A 16,405-nucleotide genomic window follows, 5' to 3' on the forward strand; every position below is an offset into this window, starting at 1 on the left:
TTCTAGCAGACCTGACCTGACTGATCAGCCTTTAGAAAAGCCAGATGTGGAAATGTTTATAGATGGAACAGCTTCATGGACCAGGGACTTCAAAAGGCTGCTTGTGCAATTGTAATTCATTAGCAAGTCCAAGAAGCAGAAGCCGTCTTCCAGGTACATCTGCCCAAAAGGCAGCATTCATAGCCCTCATGAGAGCCCCATACCTTAGAGCTAAGAAAAAGGTAACTGTTTATGTTGATTCCAAGTAGCCTTCTCTGTTGTGCATACCCAGAGGGCCAAAGGGAAAGAGAGGTCTACAGTTATCAGAGAGGAAAGAAATTAAATACAGAGAGGAGATACTGGCCTTATTAGACTCTGTTATAATGCTTAAAGAAGTAGCCATACTACAATGCTCTGGCCACCAAAAGAATGATAGTTATGTAGCTAAAGGAAATAATTTGATGGATTGGGCTATAAACAGGCAGCCAGAGCCAAAACCCTGGATCCTAAGGCCCTTGCAGTAATTCCAAGTGTGGATTCATCAATTTTTAAGCCTTAGTATTCAAAAATGGATCTAAAACAAAGACTTATGGAGATTTTGATGACTCTTAAGACTTCAGGCTTCCCTGGTGGCTCAGACAGTAAGGAGCTTGCCTGCAATGCAGCAGACCTGGGTTTGATCCTTGGGTCTAGAAGGTCCACTGAAGAAGGGAATGGCAGCCTACTGCAGTATTCTTGACTGGAGAATTCCAAGGTCAGAGGAGCTGGCCGGCTGCAGTCCGCAGGGTGGCCAAGAATCAGACACGACTGAGTGGCTAACACTCAAGACTTAGACGGTAATCAGTACCAAACAACCAAATAAGGCTGGACTTAAAATCAATAGGGACTAGTGCTTACATCTGCACATTTGCTGGAAAGAACTATAACTCATTTACATCAAGGAGCCCATTATGGGAAGGATACAACCTATCATTGGCTACAGAAGTTTATTGTTGGTTAGCAAATTCAAAGGATCATCCAAAAAGTAGTACAAAATTGCATCATCTACACCAGAAGCACTCCTAAAACTGGGCCATGCCCAATAGTAAAAGGGGTGCAAACCTGAGGGACAAAACCAGGAAGTGATTGGTAAACAGACTTTACTGTTAGGCCAAGAACAGGGGAAATAACAGATATTTGCTTGTATTTGTGGATACCTTCACAGGATGGGTCGAAGCATTTCTATGCTGAACAGAGAAACCTTCTGAGGTAACAAAGACCTACTAAAGGAAAGTTTCCCTCTTTTTTAGTTGCCTCTTTCTATCAAAGTGACAGTGGAGAGTTCATAGCCAAGATAACTGAAGGGGTAACTTGCTGCTGCTGCTGCTGCTGCTGCTGCTGCTGCTGCTGCTGCTGCTGCTGCTGCTGCTGCTGCTGCTGCTGCTAAGTCGCTTCAGTCGTGTCCAACTCTGTGCGACTCCATAGACGGCAGCCCACCAGGCTCCCCCATCCCTGGGATTCTCCAAGCAAAAACACTGGAGTGGGTTGCCATTTCCTTCTCCAATGCATAAAAGTGAAAAATGAAAGTGAAGTCGCTCAGTCGTGTCCAACTCTTAGCGACCCCATGGACTGCAGCCCACCAGGCTTCTCCGTCCATGGGATTTTCCAGGCAAGAGTACTGGAGCAGGGTGCCATTGCCTTCTCCAGAAGAAGTATCTTAGACCCTTGTAATACAGTGAAAGTTATATGCTTCATGGAGACCTCAATCTACAGGAAAAGATGAATCATACCTTTAGAAAGACAATCACCAAAATATGTCAAGAAACCAACTTAGCTTGGGATAAGAATAACCCCTAGCCACAAGCTCCAAATGAGCCCTTATGAAATATATGAAATAATCTTCCTTAAAACTAGATATTATTACAGTTTTGAAAATGATCATGCAGCATGAGCAGCTCATATTGAAAAACAATTAGATACTATGACATGTTTTCATGGATTCCCAAAGGAATAGGTGTGTTTTTTAAGGACTCTTAAAGTTAGGAGTCATAGTTTTTTGTATCTTAGGGTTAATCCTATCATTCATCAGATTTTGGACTTATTGTTCATTGTGTATATTTAAAAAGCCCTGCCCCATTTGCATGAGATTGCTCGACTTAAGAGTTCAAGGTGGAATTTGCAAATATTTATGATTAAATGCAAAACAATTTCCTTCCTCTTATAAAAATTCACACCTCTAATCAGCAGGAAGCACCTAGAATGGTCATTGCCCTATTTCCCTCAAGACTGAAGAATGTACAAAGAAAAAGGGGAGATTTTTTGAAATAGCACATAAAACATCAACCAGCTTCAACTGCTTTTGCCTCCTTAAATAGGTTGCTGACTAATCGAACTGAAACAGTGCTGGCTTAAACTGGTTTTACTTCCTTTAAACAGGTTGTTGATTAATCAAAGCTGGAGTTGTTTTACAGAGATAGCACTGTGGGTGTGCCAGACAGGAACCCATGTCTCCAGGATGACCCTAGAACCAAAAATCTTCAGTCTACAGAACTCAGAGAATAGAAATGTTGCCACCAGAGCCCTTTACAAAGTGACAAGTCCTTCAATAAGGAAAATCTGGCTTCCAGTAGCTCATATGGACTATTCAAGACTAACCAATCAGCTTCCAGGTTTGAAATTCCCCTGCTGCTGCTGTTGCTAAGTCACTTCAGTCGTGTCTGACTCTGTGCGACCCCATGGACAGCAACCCACCAGGCTCGTCTGTCCATGGGATTCTCCAGGTAAGAATACTGGAGTGGGTTGCCACTTCCTTCTTCTAACCCCTTGAATTTCTTCCCAAACTCTGGGTTGAGGAGACAGGTTTGAGAGCCTTGCCTCCTGTGTCTTTGTCAGTATGAGGTAGGAGATAGGTGGGCTCCAGGTTGGAAATTTATAATCAGTCACCCTTCTGCTTGCATTTCTTGAGATGAGATAGGTGGGCTCCAGTTCAGGAATTTGCAGCCAACAAAAACAGGGTAAATAGCCTGTCTCTGTCTCTTACCTCAAGGGAACAATCATGGCAAGGACAAAGAAAGGAAAAAACCCTGTCTGATAAGATAGACACTACACATGTGCAGAAAGGCTCCCTGGAGCCAAAAGTCAGAGGATAATTCCAGGCCATAATGAGTCTTGTTCCTTCAGAAGGCTTCACTTTGAGATCCATCTTGGCTAGGGTGTGCATGTGCACCTCAGGGGAAGGTCCTGAGATAAACTAACCAGCAGGGAGACAAAGCAAGGTGATTGGCCTAAGGGAAGATGAAGACCCAGAAGTCTGCCCCTTTATAAAGGATTTAAATTTCCAGAGGCACAACTGTCTCTCTGATCTCACCTGTGTGCCTTTCCATATGTACTTTTCTTTTCAATAAACTTTTTACTTTACTGTTTACCTTCTGCTTCCTCACCTGAATTCATTCTTGATTAGGCAGGCAAGACTACGGAATTTAGCCCTAACTGCTGGCTCCTGTGGTCCAGTGGTTAGGACTCCCGGTCTGGGAAACTTAGGCCCCGCTTCCAGATACCGCTTGCTGCTGCCTGTTGCAAGCTGCCACTTACTGCTGTGCATATCCAAAATCAAGTAGACCTCGCAATAATGCTTTCTTTTCTCAAAAGCCAGTGCTATAGTACTGGTTTCTGTGCTGGCTTCCGTGTGAGACAGGAAGTCCTTGATTAGAAACATCAGGAACATTGTCATTTAAGGGAAGGATAGAGAAAGAGAAACCTGAGAAAAGAATGATAAGGATGGGCAGAAATAAATTTTTATTTAAAAATTAAAAAAAAAATTTAAAGGTGTGGCAGAGATAGAAAAGACTTAGGTATGAGAGACAAGAGAAGAAAGAAAGCCAAAAGAAGAGAATGGACAGTAGTGTCAAATGGAGCTGAGAGCTCGTGATGGATGAACCAAGTGTCTCCTGAATTTAAAAAATCTTCTCTGGTCACGTTAGGGAGAGCAGTTTCAGTGAAATAGTGGGATGAAGATCAAATGGAACTGGGTAGTGAGTAGGAAGAAAGTGTAGACATCTTCCTGAAGTTTAGCTGAGACGAGGAGGTAGACGAGTACAGTATCATGAAGTGTTTGATTCAGGAAATTAAGGGAGAACTAAATGTATTTTGAAGATGAGAGATGTTCCTGCTGCTGCTGTTGCTGCTAAGTCGCTTCAGTCGTGTCCAACTCTGGGCGACCCCATAGACAGCAGCCCACCAGGCTCCCCCGTCCCTGGGATTCTCCAGGCAAGAACACTGGAGTGGGTTGCCATTTCCTTCTCCAATGCATGAAAGTGAAAAGTGAAAGTCAAGTCACTCAGCCATGTCTGATCCTTAGCGACCCCATGGACTGCAGCCTTCCAGGCTCCTCTGTCCGTGGGATTTTCCAGGCAAGAGTACTGGAGTGGGGTGCCATTGCCTTCTCCGGAGAGATGTTCCTATGTGTGCTTAAATGTTGATAGAAAGAAGGCTATAGATAGGGAGAGGCTGAAAATACAAAAGACAGGATAATTGAGGGAAGAATTTAGGAGACTATTAGCTTCAGAGTCCAAAATGCAGTACTTAGATGCAATCTCAAAAACGACAGGATGATCTCTGTTCGTTTCCAAGGCAAACCATTCAATATCACAGTAATCCAAGTCTATGCCCCAACCAGTAACGCCGAAGAAGCTCAAGTTGAACAGTTCTATGAAGACCTACAAGACCTTTTAGAACTAACACCCAAAAAAGATGTCCTTTTCATTATAGGGGACTGGAATGCAAAAGTAGGAAGTCAAGAAACACCTGGAGTAACAGGCAAATTTGGCCTTGGAATGCGGAATGAAGCAGGGTAAAGACTAATAGAGTTCTGCCAAGAAAATGCACTGGTCATAGCAAACACCCTCTTCCAACAACACAAGAGAAGACTCTACACATGGACATCACCAGATGGTCAACACTAAAATCAGATTAATTATATTCTTTGCAGCCAAAGATGGAGAAGCTCTATACAGTCAACAAAAACAAGACCAGGAGCTGACTGTGGCTCAGATCATGAACTCCTCATTACCAAATTCAGATTGAAATTGAAGAAAGTAGGGAAAACCGCTAGACCATTCAGGTATGACCTAAATCAAATCCCTTATGATTATACAGTGGAAGTGAGAAATAGATTTAAGGGACTAGATCTGATAGATAGAGTGCCTGATGAACTATGGAATGAGGTTCATGACATTATACAAGAGACAGGGATCAAGACCATCCCCATGGAAAAGAAATGCAAAAAAGCAAAATGGCTGTCTGGGGAGCCCTTACAAATAGCTGTGAAGAGAAGAGAAGGGAAAAGCAAAGGAGAAAAGGAAAGATATAAGCATTTGAATGCAGAGTTCCATAGAATAGCAAGGAGAGATTAGAAAGCCTTCCTCAGCGATCAATGCAAAGAAATAGAGGAAAACAACAGAATGGGAAAGACTAGAGATCTCTTCAAGAAAATTAGAGATACCAAGGGAATATTTCATGCAAAGATGGGCTCGATAAAGGACAGAAATTGTATGGACCTAACAGAAGCAGAAGATATTAAGAAGAGGTGGCAAGAATACACAGAAGAACTGTACAAAAAAGATCTTCACAACCCAGATAATCACGATGGTGTGATCACTTATCTAGAGCCAGACATCCTTGAATGTGAAGTCAAGTGGGCCTTAGAAAGCATCACTATGAACAAAGCTAGTGGAGGTGATGGAATTCCAGTTGAGCTCTTTCAGATCCTGAAAGATGATGCAGTGGAAGTGCTGCACTCAATAGGCCAGCAAATTTGGAAAACTCAGCAGTGGCCATAGGACTGGAAAAGGTCAGTTTTCATTCCAATCCCAAATAAAGGCAATGCCAAAGAATGCTCAAACTACCACACAATTGCACTCATCTCACACGCTAGTAAAGTAATGCTCAAAATTCTCCAAGCCAGGCTTCAGCAATACGTGAACCTTGAACTTCCTAATGTTCAAGCTGGTTTTAGAAAAGGCAGAGGAACCAGAGATCAAATTGCCAACGTCTGCTGGATCGTGGAAAAAGCAAGAGAGTTCCAGAAAAACCTCTATTTCTGCTTTATTGACTATGCCAAAGCCTTTGACTGTGTGGATCACAATCAACTGTGGAAAATTCTGAAAGAGATGGGAATATCAGACCACGTGACCTGCCTCTTGAGAAATCTGTATGCAGGTCAGGAAGCAACAGTTAGAGCTGGACATGGGACAACAGACTGGTTCCAAATAGGAAAAGGAGTACGTCAAGGCTGTATATTGTCACCCTGCTTATTTAACTTATATGCAGAGTACATCATGAGAAACGCTGGGCCGGAAGAAACATAAGCTGGAATCAAGATTGCCGGGAGAAATATCAATAACCTCAGATATGCAGATGACACCACCCTTATGGCAGAAAGTGAAGAGGAGCTAAAAAGCCTCTTGATGAAAGAGGAGAGTGAAAAAGTTGGCTTAAAGCTCAACATTCAGAAAACCAAGATCATGGCATCTGGTCCCATCACTTCATGGGAAATAGATGGGGAAATAGTGGAAACAGTGTCAGACTTTATTCTGGGGGGCTCCAAAATCACTGCAGATGGAGATTGCAGCCATGAAATTAAAAGACGCTTACTCCTTGGAAGAAAAGTTATGACCAACGTAGATAGCATATTCAAAAGCAGAGATATTACTTTGCCGACTAAGGTCTGTCTAGTCAAAGCTATGGTTTTTCCTGTGGTCATGAATGGATGTAAGAGTTGGACTGTGAAGAAGGCTGAGCACCAAAGAATTGATGCTTTTGAACTTTGGTGTTGGAGAAGACTCTTGAGAGTCCCTTGGACTGCAAGGAGATCCAACCAATCCATTCTGAAGGAGGTCAGCCCTGGGATTTCTTTGGAAGGAATGATGCTAAAGCTGAAACTCTAGTACTTTGGCCACCTCATGCGAAGAGTTGACTCATTGGAAAAGACTGTGATGCTGGGAGGGATTGGGGGCAGGAGGAGAAGGGGACGACAGAGGATGAGATGGCTGGATGGCATCACGGACTCGATGGACGTGAGTCTGAGTGAACTCTGGGAGTTGGTGATGGACAGGGCATGGCGTGCTGCAATTCATGGGGTTGCAAAGAGTTGGACATGACTAAGCGACTGAACTGAACTGATTTAGCTTCATAAGAAGGTACATATTGTCAACATTGACAGATGGGGGGAAAAAAAGGTAGATGAAAGTGAAGATCCACTTACAGTGTGGGAATTAGAGCGGGGGTGGGTGGGTGTGTGTGCGTGTGTGTGTGTGTGTGTGTGTATGTGTGTGTGTAGGGGGATGATTCTTTTTTTCCCTGAGTGTGGAGGGGTAGGTTTGGTACTTTTGAAGATTTGAGGGACATGGGAAAGTGAAGTAGCAGCAGCACAACAGAGGGTGATGACGAGGTAGCCAGAGGCTTGCTGGTCTCCGCGTGATTCTGATACAGGAGTTCTTCAGATTACACTTTGAGAACTACTGATAGCCAGGAGGGGATTTTTTTTTGAGGGGGGGGGGGGTATGCATCAGGGCTTAGTTGAGACATGCAGGATCTTCCATGTGTTATGTGAATCTTTCACTGTGGCACACAGACTGTCTAGTTGTGGTTCTCACGCTCAGTAGTTGTGGTGTGTAGGCTGAGTTGCTTTGTGGTGTGTGGGGGCTCTTAGTTCCCCAACCAGGGTTTGAACCTGCCTTCTCCTGCATTACAAAGCAAATTCTTAACGACTGGACTACCAGCTAAGTACCAGGAGGGGATTATTTTAATCTGGGAGAGTTTTTTTTTTTTTTTTTAATAAAATGAGAGAAAGCTGCCAGTGAGGGTAGAAACAAGAAGACAAATAAGGAATCATTGATAGGGAAAATCTCTAAAGAGAAGTTGTGATAAAGAAGAAAGAAGGAAGGATCAGTCTTGGACAGGAGATGCATCAACCTCTCTAGATCAGCCTTAGGCAGAAAGAGCCGTAAATCCTCTTTCATTAAGGGCTACCTCTCCAGTTAAGATGGAAAAGGAGATAAAGACATAAGCATGGAGGCAGGTAACTGACATTGGTATTTTTACCTCCAACAAAAATTTTCCCCAGTGATAATCTCCAGCAAGTTAGGAAAAGAGAAACTATCAATAATAATATTAATACCTGGCCCTATGCTAAACCTTTCACATGCAATGTGCCATTTTATCCTCCTAGTAAGTTAAATGGAAGGTCCTATTACCATTTCATAGAGAAGGAAACTGAGGTTAGAGAACAAAAATTAAGTAACTTGTCCAAGGATGCAAGTAATTTGTCCAAGAGTCTAGGTGGTCTGAATTTGAACCCATGTCTGTCTGACATCTGAGCCAACACTATGAGCCACAGATACTATACTGCTGAACTCATTGGGGAAGGGATAGTAATTTGTGTGCCATTTTGCATACATGATTCAGCCCAGGTGGCACTAGTAGTAAAGAACCAACCTACCAATGCAGGAGACATAGAAACTCGGGTTCCATTCCTGGGCTGGGAAGATCCCTTGGAGAAAGAAATGGCAACCGACTCCAATATTATTGCCTGGCAAATCCCACGGACAGAGAAGCCTGGTGGGCTACAGTCCATGGGGTCACAGTCGGACAGGACTCAGCACTTACTTACTTGCATTCACTGCTGCTGCTGCTGCTGCTAAGTCGCTTCAGTCGTGTCCGACTCTGTGCGACCCCATAGCTATACCCCTCTAACTTGGGAGACTGAAAGAGTTTTTCCTTCATGAATTTGGGGCCACTAAGTCTTTCTTCCTACTATCACCTCAGTCCTGATTGATGGCTCTCTGGGTTTTTCTTATTTTCTTCTTAAATATCATTTAGAACTTTCTGTTGTAAATGTAGAAAATTTGACTCAAGTTGGCTTAATATGAAAAAAGAAAAGGAATTAATTAGGCTGCATAATCGGAAACTTCAGAAGGCTTGGCTGTGTAGAAGCTCAGATAATAATGAGTTCTGGTTCTTTTGAAGCCTCCAGATCTTTCTCTCACTCTGTTGCCTTTTTCCTGAAACTTTATCTGGTGACTCCTAACTCACCCCTGGGTCACACAATGGCTATGGCAGTTCTATCTCTTGACCATCCAGTATATCCGGAAAAAAAAGATTTTCCCCCACATAAATAAACCCTAGACCGCAATCATTTGCAAGATTGGAGACAGGTGTTTAATTCATGGCAAATCACTTCCAACCATCTCTGGAGTTGAAGGGGAAGTCAGACCTACACGCATAAGTTAAACGGGTACAGGCAGTTCCTCAAAGGAGACTTAGAACTGCTTTTACTAGAAACAAGTGACAGAATGATTAGGGGAAAACAACAGATGTTTGCATGCCTTTCTCCCAGCTTTCTTCCCCTCATTAATCATCTTCCCACGTGATTGTCAGTGACTCACACTGAAGTTGCTGACCTTTCAGCAAAGGTGGGTGGGCTTAACACTGTCTACAGCTCTAACCGGGTCTATGTCTGCATCTATATATCTTTGTCATTTCCTTGTTTAAGCATCTCTATTGGCTCCACATTGCCCATGGAAGAATGATTTACATATCAGTGTTCAGTGCTCCACTGCTCTGGCTTTCCATACGGTTTTAAAGTCCTGGAATACTGGCAGTCTTGTTGGTGTGATATGGTTATTTTGGAGTTTAAAAAATCTGAATCATTTATGTCTTCAGGCAGATCAGCGACATGCTTCATTAAAATTTTGAATCAAATATAAGTGAGCTTGTTTAGAAAGCTATCTTCTATACTTCCATAATCCTTAAGCCAAAGAAGAAAATTACAACCACTAAAGCAAAGCCTCTAATGCAAGAATAATTCTTATCTGTTACAAAGATTTCCAACAGAAGGAGTAGGATCAGAACACTACTGTTATTAATATGGTGTCCACATTAGAATCTTCATAAATGTAAGATGAGCTAGGAAGATGAAGACAAGTGAGAGATACTTTTTTTGAAGAAAAAAAAAAAAGAAAAAGATTGTTACAAACAAAAAGTTGTCCCTGCAAAGAAAGAAAATAGTGCCCCTCACCCAAATCTCCTCTAACTTATTAATCTAGAGATAGGGTTGTTTGAATATACAGGACTAAAGAAAATATTTAAGAACATCTTATTGCTATCTCCTTATCATTCCCTTAACCAGCATACATTCAGGAGTTTTCAGCAACTGGAAAGTTTTTCACAGCTCAATGATGATATCGTTGATAGACTAATATCACTGAAAAAGACTGTAATTTTACTTTAATTTAAACCCAATTAAACTATTTTATGTAGCACTTACTTTAAGCAGGATTTTATTTTTATGTTAAAATAACATGTTTAATATATTTCATAGGTTTACATTTATGCTAGTGTGTGTGTACTCAGTCATGTCCGATTCTTTGTGGCCCCAGGTGGACTGTAGCCCTCGGTCCACGAGATTCTCCAGGCAAGAGTACTGGAATGGGTTGCCATTTCCTTCTCCAAGGGATCTTCCCAACCCAGGGATCAAAAGCATGTCCATGGGGGTCACAAAAGAGTTGGACATGACTTAGCAACTAAACATACAAAAAGAAATAAAAATACTTAATTTTACTGATCTCGAGTATTTATATACTATGTGAAATAAGTACCAAAATATCCTGAAATTTTATCCAGTATTTAAATGGCTCGAGCTTGGCGCTGGAAGCCCCTCCAGTCAGCCCCCTGTCTACAGTCCCAACTCCTTCCTGCTCTCCCCCATCCCAAGGAGAGATATGTTTATGTTTCCTTTTCCAAGTAGAGCTTGGATCTGGTCACCTCTATTCCTTTGCTTGAGGCCTTCTCTCATTTTTACCTGTAAGGTTTACATTGAATGAGGACAACTGGTAGAATGTAATCTTGAAGCAATTCATTTTTGTCTCTCACTGTCTCTTTAAGTCTGCACCAAGGGGCTATTTCTCTCTTACCCTTAGAAAAGACATAGGTGGTTCCTCAGAGGTAAAAACAGTACTGTCACTTTTTAAGGCACAAAATGTCAATTGGGAATTTAAATGGCAGTTCCAGATGAGAATTGTTGTAACTTCAACTTTAACTTACAGTTGAGATGTCTCTTCTCCTCCAGCTCAGGCTGGCTACAGGCTAAAAGTCTGAAATTTGAAGACCAAGGAGAGAAAGGTTCTTGGCTTCATCTCTCTTTCCTCCTTTCATGTTCCTTCTTCTCTTCTCCCATCTTACTAACTTGTTTCTGATCCTTTCAAGACCTGGAGCTTGAGGAGGGGAATTTGTTGATTCACAAAATTCTTGTTTGATGCTTTGGAAGTGATCACACTGTCTCTGGACTTTGCAGATGTTGGAAGCTGATTTCTTTCTCGAGGGACTTTCATGGGTTCCTCAGAGAACTTCCCTTTCCCCATGTCTGCAGCATCAAGGTGTCCAGCAGCAATTCATCTCCAGCTTTCACCCTCTGCCTCCCCTGGAGGCCATTTTGATCAGGAGCAAAGCATAACCACCTCAACTCCCTTTCCCTTAGGAATTCATCTTGTCCATAGGAAACACCATTTGCCCAGGCAGACTCTGAGAATGCAGCTACTTTCCCACACTTCAGTCCTCGAGATTTCAATTTCTGCAGTGTGAGCCAGTCAGCAGACCTGTGTCCTTCAAATGTAGGAGGCACACGTTAAACTCTGCAGATGATTCCATCAAAGTCCTGTCCTTTGATCTGAGGTAAGGAGCTGAAGCCCTTACCTCAGGGCAGGAAGCCCATCAGGCTTCTCTGGTGGCTCAGATGGTAAAGACTCTGCCTGTATTGCAGGAGATCCCCTGGAGAAGGAATGGCAACCCACTCCAGTATTCTTGCATGGAGAATTCCATGGACAGAGGAGCCTGGGCTACAAAACCTAGACAAGGTATTAAAATCAGAGACATTACTTTACCAACAAAGTTCTGTATAGTCAAAGTTATGGTGTTTCCTATAGTCATGTACAGATGCAAGAGTTGGACTATAAAGAAGGCTAAGCACTGAAGAATTGATGCTTTAGAATTGTGGTGCTGGAGAAAAATCTTCAGTGTCCCTTGCATAGCAAGGAGATCAAACCAGTCAATCCTAAAGGAAATCAGTCCTGAATATTCATTGGAAGGACTGATGCTGAAGCTTGAAGCTCCAATACTCTGGCCTCCTGATGTGAAGAGCCAACTCATTGGAAAAGACCCTGATTCTAGGAAAGATTAAAGGCAAAAGGAGAAGGGAGTGGCAGAGGATGAAATGGTTGGATAGCATCCAACTCAGTGGACATAGATTTGAGCAAATTCTGGAAGATAGTTAAGGACAGGGAAGCCTGGTGTTCTACAAAGAGTTGGACACAACTTAGTGACTAACCAGCAACAACAAAAAGAGCACATATCCTCCTCTTCCTCCTTCACCCTTAGTGAGGAAGATAGAATTCTTCATACTTAATAGTTCTTTTCAAAGAAATCCTTTTCAAAAGCTTCCTATCTCCAGTCCAGCATCCCTTTATGTCCTCAGTGTGGGTGACCAGTTAAGAGTTACTCGCCTCTCCCTTCTCTTTTTACCGTCAGGCTTCCCTGGTAGCTCAGTTGGCAAAGAATCCGCCTGGAATGCAGGAGACCCAGTTCAATTGCTGGGTTGGGAAGATCCACTGGAGAAGGGATAGGCTACCCACTCCAGTATTCTTGGGCTTCCCTTGCGGCTTAGCTGGTAAAGAATCCTCCCTGGGTTGGGAAGATCCCCTGGAGAAGGGAAAGGCTACCTACCCACTTCAGTATTCTGGCCTGGAGAATTCTATGGACTGTATAGTCCATGGGGTTGCAAAGAGTCAGACATGACTGATCGACTTTCACTTCACTGTGAAAGTGGTTGCATTTTGGTCCAACACAAAATTCAGAAACGTAGCTCAGCTGAAACTTTTATTTTAACATCTTGTTACATCCCTAAAGCTCTACCTCCACAAAATCTTCCTCATCAGCCCCAAAGTAGTAATTTTCTACTTTGCCAAACTGTCAGGTGTGGATCATTACGCCATTCACATGGTACTTATTTTCTGCCTTGTATTGAAATTAAGTGTACTTGTTTCTGCCGAAAATTTGTAAGTTCCTCTAAGGTAGACACTAGGCATCTTTGGTTTTGTTTAACGGAAGTGTTACACAATATGCACATTATATTTATTAAATCCCCAAATGGATTGCTCCATATTGCTGGGTACTGTAAAATCTTAGAAAGTGGACACTCTCTTCGATTCAACCTCTATCTATACCCCACTAATTTTTTTTTAAAGATAAAATGTTCTTACTGAAGTATGATGAAAGCAATTGTCATGAAAAATCTATGAAGGGGGTGCTTTTAAAAAATATCCCTCAGAGTCTTCTTGGTTCAGTACTAAAAATTAAGGAAGCGTGCCACATGTGACACCATTATAAAAGTGCTTTATAAGATTGCATTATTGTTATTGTTTGTTCAATAAATAAGTATATAAAATTGGACCATAAGAACTTGGACCCAGGAGGGATATAGTATAAATGGAAAAACCCACCTACATTCTTGGTGATGTAATCAGCAGAGAGCCTCCAGCTGTCAGGTCTTTCTGATTCTGCCTCTGTTACAGAAGGTTAGGTCACTTGAGGTCATGCCCTTCTGTGTGCAGCCTGCATTTGGTGATTGAGAGGGTTGGGAGAATAGAGGTCAGGCCATTTTGCATTCCTTGCTCTAAAGCTTCCTAATGGGTTGGCTAAGATTTTCTCAGATCTTTACTAGAGTTTAATCTTTTCCTCTGCTTAATCCTTCTTCTTCTCCCTTTCTTTACAATGTTGATACCTCCAAACATCTTACACCCAAACTCCAACTCAACATCTGCTTCCAAAGAACCCAGCCTTAGAGATTATCTAATCTGAACTCTATCTTTTTTAATCAATAAAGTTTTTCCCCCCAAATTCAAAAGTATTCTTCTTTCTTATAAAAAACGGTATATATTTAAGTAGAAAGAAAACAATTCATTTATACCTTTGGAGACCATTGATCATAATCTTAAGTAACTATTCCAACATTTGAGTGTATTATAATTTATTTACCTCCAGAATGATTATTATTGTTTCTAGTTTTTTCTAGTTTTTCACTAGCATAAATAATGTTAGAATGAAAATTTTGTGCATAAAGGTTTTATGTGTTCTAAATTATTTTCTTAGGGTGGCTTCCCAGAATTACTGGGTTAAAGGGTATGCCATATTAAAGGCTCTTGTTGGATGGTCTTCCAGAGAGTTGAACCAGCTTTTACCATCATTAATAGAGTACAGCATGCTAATGGAGTTCCCATTTCAGTGCACTTTGTCCATCATTTTAAAGACAAAATAATTGCTGGTTAAATACTAATTTGTGACAGTGTCGCATCTAATGAATTTAGATTAATTCTCTTAGCCCAAATGTGTATAAAACCCAAAAGTGCAAAGCAGTTCTTCTCAGCAGCTCACCAGTGTTCTTTACTCTCAGGCATGGAATGTCAAGTCTTCAGAGAACGCTTTTGTGGGGAAAGAGCCGAACAGTGGTGATGGCAAATGTGCAGAGATTCCTCCCTGGGGAACCATTACAGCTAAACCACCGAGGGATTGGCCTTAAAAAGGACCAGCTGGGCAGAGTTCAGCAGTAAAGCCTCTGCCTGCAATGCAGGAGCCAGGGGAGATGCAAGTTTGATCCCTGGGTTGGGAAGATTCCCTGGAGAAGTAAATGGCAACCCTCTCCAGTATTCTTGCCTGAAAAATTCCAAGGACAGAGGAACCTGGTGGGTTATAGTCCATGGGGTCGCAAAGAGTCAAACACAACTGAAGTGATTTAACACATGTGGGCAGAGACAGTGGCAGGGAACCCATGGACTAGGGTCTCCCCTTCCCCTATTTCTATCACAATGTTCAAGAAAGAGCCAATTCTGACTCCCTGTTAGATCAGTTTCTTTGACTTGTTTTTTCACTGCTTTTGTTATTACGACCATACATAATGGTCTGCCTTAGAGAACCTTGCCCCTCTGCCTGACTATTAAACTAAAGAGCCTTTGTTCAGCTCACAGAGAGATAATCTGACCCTGCCCATTTGTGAATGGCTACAGGAAAGAAGAGATAACACATTCCTTCCAGAAGGCTGGTGTCCCGAGATGTTTCACAAGACAACTCTGATCACCCTCTATACTAAACTTTCTTACCACCTTTCCCTCTCAATTCTGCCTTTTTCACTTTATTTCTTCATCCGCCCCCATCTCTATTCTTAAAGGAACTTGGCACCCAGACCCCAATAATGCAAAATGTTGGTCTGGATGAAGCACAGGCTGGAATCAATATTGCCGGGAGAAATATCAATAACCTCAGATACGCAGATGACTTGAAAGTGAAAGAGGAGAGTGAAAAAGCTGGCTTAAAACTCAACATTCAAAACACTAAGATTGTGGCATCCGTCCCATCACTTCATGGCAAATAGATGGGGAAACAATGGAAACAGTGACAGACTTTATTTTTGGGGCCTCCAAAATCACTGCAGATGGTGACTACAGCCATGAAATTAAAAGAGGCTTGCTCCTTGGAAGAAAAGCTATTATCGACCTAAACAGCATATTAAAAAGCAGAGACATTACTTTACCAACAAAGGTCCATTGAGTCAAAACTATGGTTTTTCCAGTAGTCATGTATGGATATGAGAGCTGGACTGTAAAGAAAGCTGAGCACCAAAGAATTGATGCTTTTGAACTGTGGTGTTGGAGAAGACTCTTGAGAGTCCCTTGGATTGCAAGGAGATCCAACCAGTCCATCCTAAAGGAAATCAGTCCTGAATATTTATTGGAAGGACTGATGCTGAAGCTGAAGCTCCAATACTTTGGCCACCTGATGTGAAGAACTGACTCATTTGAAAAGACCCTGATACTGGGAAAGATTGAAGGCAGGAGAAGGGGATGACAGAGGATGAGATGGTTGGATGGCATCACCTACTCAATGGACGTGAGTTTGAGTAGGCTCCAGGAGTTGGTGGAGAGGGAAGCCTGGCATGCTGCAGTCCATGGGGTTGCAAAGAGTTGGACATGACTGAGCAACTGAACTGACTGACTAATCTGCCATCATATCTCAGTCTGCTGACTTTCTGAATAAAGTCGTATTCCTTGCCTCAACACCTCATCTCTTGGTTTTATTGGTCCGTTGTGCGGCAAACAGAGCAAGTATGGACTTGGTAACAATGATGCCACATAGATATGGTAGCAATAGATCAAAACACAGAAGAAAACTTGGGACATCCGCACAGTAGTGTTGTTTGCAGGAAGGCGGACCCCTTCCTGGGCCCGAAACTGGGCTTTTGTCTAACACTCGGAAATGAATTGTCCGAGGAGACACATGTGCTGACAAAGCAAGAGATTTTATTGGGAAAGGGCACCCGAGTGGAGACAGTAGGGTAAGGAAACCC

At 42.3% G+C, this 16,405-nt stretch overlaps 1 long non-coding RNA gene across 1 annotated transcript; it reads left to right on the forward strand.

Moving 5' to 3' along the window:
• The first annotated feature begins 2,408 nt into the window (after window positions 1-2,408).
• Window positions 2,409-16,115, forward strand: LOC132659522 (uncharacterized). The gene is made up of 2 exons (XR_009600060.1): window positions 2,409-11,685; window positions 11,774-16,115. It is a non-coding gene; the product is annotated as an uncharacterized LOC132659522 (long non-coding RNA).
• The last annotated feature ends 290 nt before the right edge of the window (window positions 16,116-16,405 follow it).

This window comes from Ovis aries, chromosome 1 (genome assembly GCF_016772045.2).
Source record: "Ovis aries strain OAR_USU_Benz2616 breed Rambouillet chromosome 1, ARS-UI_Ramb_v3.0, whole genome shotgun sequence".
Lineage (NCBI taxonomy): Eukaryota > Metazoa > Chordata > Mammalia > Artiodactyla > Bovidae > Ovis > Ovis aries.